This window comes from Cavia porcellus, unplaced genomic scaffold (assembly GCF_034190915.1).
Source record: "Cavia porcellus strain 051 isolate PalLab524CR breed Dunkin Hartley unplaced genomic scaffold, mCavPor4.1 scaffold_16, whole genome shotgun sequence".
NCBI classification, from domain to species: Eukaryota; Metazoa; Chordata; class Mammalia; order Rodentia; family Caviidae; genus Cavia; species Cavia porcellus.
In genome coordinates, this window is record NW_026947499.1 from 33,207,157 (window position 1) to 33,214,315 (window position 7,159).

The following is a 7,159-nucleotide window of genomic DNA, read 5'->3' on the forward strand; positions in this document are numbered from 1 at the left end:
AATCTATTCCAGAACATTTTCATCACCCTAAGAGATGTCCTTTTAAGAGCCTGCCTCAGCCAGGTATGGTGGCACACACTTATAATCCCTGCACTTTGGTAAACTGAGGCAGGAGAGTTGAATATTCAAGTCCAGTGGTGGCATATGCCTGTAACTCCAGCACTTGAGAGGCTGAGGCAGGAGGATTATTGCAAGTTCGAGGCCAGCAGAAAGAAAGAAAGTAAGTTCAAGAACAAACTGAGCAATCTGATAAATTAGTAGACCTTGTCTCAAAATAAAAAAGGGCTCAGAGTTGGGGATTTAGCTCAACAGTGTAAGCCCCTGCCTGGCAAAAAAAAAAAGGGAGGGCTGAGGATGTAATTCAGTATGAAGGGCAAAGACCCTGGGTTCAATCCCCAGGACCCCCCCAAACACACACTCAGGCTCTTCTCATTAGTCAGGCCTTCCCAGAAGACCTTCCCTTACAATGAACTCACAGTCAGTTGATTAGCACCACAATCACAGCGATGACATCCATCAAATTCACAAGTCCCCCACACTCAGGGCTAGGGGATCTTCAGGACATGCACACTAGGCACTGAAGGTCCTGAGTGTTCTGCCTCCTGTGCTTGTCCCCCTTTATGCTTTCCCTAAAAGGCACTCTTTCTCTGCTCCATGTGAGTACACACACACACACACACACACACACACACACACACAGTTTCTCACTCAGGCCATAGGCAGATGAATGGGTGTACTGGTTCCTGGTAACATGGCTCCTTCTCAATCTTAGTTTACTCATCCACAAATGAGGATAATAACATAGTTGCTTGACAAATACCTGAAAAAACATAGATTATCCCCCTATAGATCAACCCCGAGTGGCTGGTTTGATTATTTTAAACACATTCTGTATATACCTCCCTGGCAGAACACAAACCAAGTGCCTAGAGAATGCCAGCTGTCATCATCACCATTGTCATCTGTAGCTGTCTCCTCCTCCCTCCTTTCTAACTCCCAGGACTTCAGGGCTCTTCCTTGAGTACACCATAAGAGTCCAGTGAACTCACTAGTGACCAGAGCCCAATTGTTTCTTTAGGATCCCTGTCTTGCCTGTCACACCCTTTCCTAGCCTGCATACGTTCCCACAGCTGGCCCCCCACAACAGGACTGGCCATCAGTGAAGCATGAGAGTCCCTCCCCACCCCGCATGCACCAGGGCCTCCCTCCCAACCAGAGCCTAGACAGTGAAACCAGGGGCCAGACAATCTCCAGATACTTCTCCCCAGCATTGGCATGTTTAGCAAGAGTTCCCCTTGCTGTGATCTGTAGGAGACAGGCCTTCCCTGCGGCAGTCACAGCATTTGTCACTGGATCAGCTTCCCATCAGATATCCAGGCCTCCCTTGTGGGAGACGGAAGGGAGAAGATAGGATCTGGCCAGCTCCCCATAGCGAGGGGCCCAGGGAGGCATTCAGGGAGCAAAGAGATGGCGAGAACAAGATCTCCAATTGTTCTCGATTGCCCAACTGTAGATCTCATTTTCCCCTTAATCAGAAGACTCATGTATGAAATCCTCCTGGCAACAGTTTTGCATTAACTGTTTTGGTTCACTGACTGTTTTTGTACAGCTCTTCCAGCAAAAAGCACATATAATGTGGCTCAGATTAAGCAGTATGAAAGGAATTCTCAGCCTGGAGCTTGGCTTTGAGTTGAAGAAGACCCTTGGTCTTAGGTCCCAAAAGCCTTGGCAAGGCCTGTTTCCAGGGTCATATTCCACAGGTTCCATTGTTACCAGAATGCCAGAGTTGTGTCCCAGGGTGATGAAGAATGAAACTACAGATGCAGGAGGTATGGTGCAAGCAAATTTATTTAAAAGATACAAAGGCAAGGAAGTAGAGCTCCCACTAACTGGGAGGTCCTGAGTAGGATACCTAAAAGGGCTCTTTGTCTAGGAGTTTTTAGGGACCTAGAAGGGAGCTCAGGTCATTGTGTAATCTCTACCCAATAGGACACTACGTACTTTTCAAGATCCAGCCTATGCAGTAGGCTGTGTTCATGAAGTACCTGTGTAGGTCCAAAGTACCCATGAGCCAGTGGCCCACTTGATCATGGTTTGAGGAGGTCCTAGACAGCCAAACTTCTACCTGATAGAAGTTTCCATATGATTTCTGGAGGATCATAACTCAGCAAATTCCATTTTGGAATTCCTGGCTCCATTTGGGGGCTGCTGTCCTCACTGGCTAATAAAATCCTAACTCCTGTCTTACTAATTCCTGCTATACTATCATTTCTGAAAAGATGGGGCTGGACAACCTGGAAGCAGGTTCAGGGGCTAGAATATCACCCAAGGATGATATCTAGATACACACGTATCTACAAGTTTTGGTGGCCTTTGTAGACCTTATCATAGTCTCATTGGTGGCTATAAGAGTCTATAAGAGCAGGCCTTCAAATGCAATCCCAGCCAGACCCGGCCCACAGCCCATGGTGGAGACAACAGATGGGAGCCCTTCCTTTAGACCCAGCAGACTGGCAGCCTCCAAGAACCAGCAAAGGCCTTGCCTTGCCTGCTTACCCTTAGCCTATCAGGGATTTTGAGCAAACCTTTTACCCAGACCAACTAAACCTGCACACACTGTGCCACCAGTTGCCCTATACTCATTGTCCTGTCCCAGGAGGAGGCCAGAGTGTCTCCTAGGTGATCTGTGACAAGACTAGCTGCTGCTTTGGGAAAGACTGTGGTACTCAGGCCCTATGTCACCAACAGGGCACAGTAGCCTGGGACTAGAATGAATTAGAACACAGCACTGTAGTCCATGGCTCGGCAACAGTCCAGGGCATGAGCCCTCATGGGAGGTGGAGGCTCTGTGCTTCCCTAGGCTCTGCATTTGTCTATTTGATTCTTTTTTTTTTTTTTTTTTTTTTTTTTTTTTGGTACCAGGAATCTAAACTCATGACCTTGCACTTTCCAGGCAAGCAATGCCACTGAGCTATATCCCTGGCTCCTCGTTTGTCTATGTGGAATCCTCTAATTATAGGCCAAACCACCAGCCATCTTTTTTCCATCTTTCCTGTAACCCAAGGCCCTACTTCAGAACTGCTTCCTTATCCACCCTCACAATGCAAGCCACGACACTGTGCCCTGAATCACACGGAACCAAGTACCAAGCAACCAGGAAGACTGTCTGTGCCCAAAACCCTTCAGTGGCCTTCATTCTGCCAGTGCTGAGCTTGCCTTTCCCATGGAGAACCCAAGAAAGGCCCTGGCCTTAGCTTTCCCCTCACTTACTCCTTTGGTTTCCTGCCTGATCCTGGAGCCATCCACTGTAGCTCTGGATGGTAAGCTCTGTCCCTTCCACTCCAGAAGTGGCAAAGGCCTCTTTCAATGGTAAGGCCTCTGTGTATAATTACTCAGTAAACTCCATAAATTAATAATCACCAGAGTACATTTTGGAGCTAGTTTGTGACCTGGATGTCTGGCAGCCAAAACAGGCTCAGGACCTTCACAGGAATCCGGTAGGCAGTGGGTCTTTAGGCACTTTCTGGGAAAAAAATCTAAGCCAGGAAATACTGTAAAAGTCTTGCTCCAGTCAGATGCAGTGGCATGTGCCTGTAATTCCAACTACTCAGGAGGCTGAAGCAGGATAATTACAGATTGAAGGGATTTAGAGAGATCCTGTCTCAAAATGAAAAGAGCTAAGGGTACAGCTCAGTGGTACAGCAAGCCTGGGTTCAGTGACCAATATCCGGATACATGGACTCACCAACAGCATCAGTTCAGCAATCCCCCTGCCTGAGGCTCCCAAGAGCTGGGATTTCAGGTATATACCATCATACCTAGCTACAAAATCAACCATTTTAAAATGAACAGTACAACCGGGCATGATGATGCATGCTTGTATTTCCAGCACTCAAGAGGCTGAAGCAGAAGGATTTGGGGGCCAACCTGGGCCTCATATTGAACTCAAGGCCAGCCTAAACTATACACTGAGACGTTATCTAAAAAAAATAAACAATTTGCAATGGCATTTAATGCATTCACAACATTGGGCACCCACTACCTCTTTCTTGTTCAGGAACATTCTCATCATTTCAAAAGAAAATCCTGTAGCCATTAAACAATCACTTCCCAGTCCCTCCTACCTCCATCTCTAGACAACTACTAACTTGTTTTAATCTTCATGAATTTGCCTATTCTGGACATTTCATATGAGCAGAATCACATAATATATAATTTTTCATAATAGGCTTATCTCACCTAGAGTAATATTTTTTGAGATTCATCCACACAGTAGCATATGTCAGGACACCATTTGTTTCAGGGGCTGAGTTAATAAAAACCCCACTGTATGGATACATCACAATTTTGTTTATCAACTTGTCCACTGGAGGACATTTGGGTTATTTCTACCTTTTGGCTATTCTGAACAGCTGCCAAGAACATAGGTGTACAATATGTTTTATGAGGAAGGCCTATTTTATGGTCAGAACTTTTTTTTCCTTTATTTTTGGGGTACTGGGAATGGAATTAGGGCCTCAGGCATGCTAGGCAAGTGTTCTGTCACTGAGCCACATCTCCAGCCCTCATAGTCTCCATTTTTCTTAAACAACCTATTCCATAGCATCTGCTGTCCTTCCTGCCTTGTCACAGCTGGGTCCCCTTCAAGGTGCAGGTAAGTGGACTCTCATCTCAGGGACTCTCCTTCCAGGGCAGCTCTTCCCCCATCATGCTCCATATTTTCTAGTGCTTCTACCCTTCAGTGAGTGATCTGTTTTCTTAGTTGCTTGATGGTTGGCTCAGATTCCCCAACTACATAGGGATTCCATGCGGTTAAAGACAGCCTACTCATCCACCATGATGTCCTTGGGGCCAGTACCTTTGATAACTTCTGGCTGAAAGAGTGCACAAACTTGTGGGGCCCTTCCAGCCACTGTCCCAATATATCAAGAATCTCCCCCCGCAAAAAAAAAAAAAAAAATACAAAAAAAACATGGTAGGTGGCTTCCCAAACTAAAGTATCAGGAGGCCTTTCCACTGTCCCTACCACACCCTGGGTCATGGCTGAGGCAACACAGAAGGGTCTCTTGAAATTTGTAACCTGGCTGCTTTCAGTGGGAAAAGGACCACCTGGACAGGCAGGCAAAGTAAAAGGGGCTTGGGCCTAGAGGAGGGCCTCTACATGGGGACCTAATTAATTTGAAGTTACTCAGGCTCCTCTCTCACCTGGGTTCTGACCCCCTCCTACACCCCAGAACATCCTTAAACCTGGCTAGGGTGACAGGTCCCACCCCTATCCACTCTGGGGCATATGGACTAGGAGAATAAAACATTTCCCCAAAGCACCCATCCTCAGGTGAAGTCACTAATAGGTGCTACAGACTTCACCCTGGGAGGCAGTTTCTCCTTTCCTGCCCTGCACAGCCTCCTTAGGAGCCTCAACCTGGCCCTCCAGTCTCATCCACTCTGACATAGAAAGCCAGCCCAGTTTTGGGCAGAAGGACCACCCAAAACCAGGGGCTCATGCTGGCCTCCGTGACCCATTTCCAAGGCCAATGAGGCAGGCAGCATGACCCAGGACCCCCTCTGCAGAAGCAGACTCCTACCCCAGGATGAGGATTCACAGTTTAAGACACTGAGACATTTGGTATTTGGGGGAGACTGAAGCACTTAGAGCCATCTGCAAGTGGAAGCCCCAGAGCAAGAACACTGTGTTCACCCCACCCCATCCTCACCATCCTGTAGGCCCTCAACCCAGACTTAGAATCTGGGGCTTAGTGAGTCCCCAAAAGTAGAAGCAGCCTCCTCCCCAGGATTCTCCAACCCCTTTCCTGTCTCCAGGGCTATGAGGACTCCCAGGTCCCCCTGAGGGGTGAAGGGGACCCAGCCCCCTTTCCTCTAATGGTCAGGACAGGAAGAAGATAATTGAATCAGTACTTCGCACCCCATCTAAAACATTCCAACATGGAAAACCCATAGAGCAGCTGGGGAAGCAATTTAGAGATTTTAATTAAAGGCTGATGACTCCCCCAGGGAGCCCTACCCCCCAATGCAGCCCCAGGACCCAGTACATCTGCCTGCAGTATGTTCTCAGGCACAGCTGGGAACCTCACGCAGGGTGGTGCCCTCAGGGATGAGCTTCTACTGGGTGGAGCAGACAGAACAAACCAGTCCACCCTTCCTCCCTGCTGCCTCCAGAGTGGGCCCCATGAAGCCTGGGCCCAGGGACAGCAAAATCCCCAAAGCTCTGCACCCAAGGGTTCTAGAAGAGGGAAAATGGGTCACTTCAAAGGGTTGAAAACGGAACTCTAGGGCCGAAGATATAGCTCAGTAGCATAGTGCCTGCCTGGTAGCACAAGGTCCTGAGTTCAATTTCCAGTGCCAAAGAAGAAAAAAGGAACTTTAAATGCAGAAGCACAGCTGCCCTGCTCAAGAGTGCTGCCACCTCCATCTGTGCCTTCTGTAGGGAAAGGCACTACACACTGTGTGAAGAGTCTGTGAGGCTGGAAAGGGTATAGTAGGTAGAGGAGCTGGTGGGAATGTGGGGTTGAAGGGACCATGCAGGATTGGACAAGGTCTGGAGGCCCTTAACAGCTGCAGGAGGGCATCTGGTTTTTATCCTAGAAACAATGAGGTGGAGCTGGGATCTGTCCTATCCTGAAGATACTCCTCTAGCTGTCATTTGAAGAGTACTGTAGAACAAAAGAGGGGCCAGGTGACAGTGGGGGCCCTGAGACTGTCCAGATACAAGTAGGGTATGTCCAGGGAGAAAGAGATAAGCATGGACTGAGTTAGGAACTGGGCCAGGTATCAGGGCTGTCCTGTTTCTCTACTGCCCTTGGTGCAGAGTACAGGGACAGAGTCATCAAGTCCTATACTCACCACCCAGCAGAGTCCTCAAGGGGAACCTGTCTCCTCCTCACTTGGGAACTGTAAATTAGGCCAGCCCTTTGCCCCTACCCATGACAGAGGTCAGAGTCAGGGGAGAGGCTGTGTATTCTGGGGGCCACAGTCACCCACTATGTCGAAACTGCACTATTCAGTGAGTACAGGGAGAGGCATCCATGATCAGTTCCCAGCCATGCCACTAGCCTGGCCTGGGATAAAGAGGCCTAAGGACAATGCCAGCCCCTACAAGCAGCTCCAGGCAAGTGTCTGCTGGGCAGAGAAACTAGCAGGA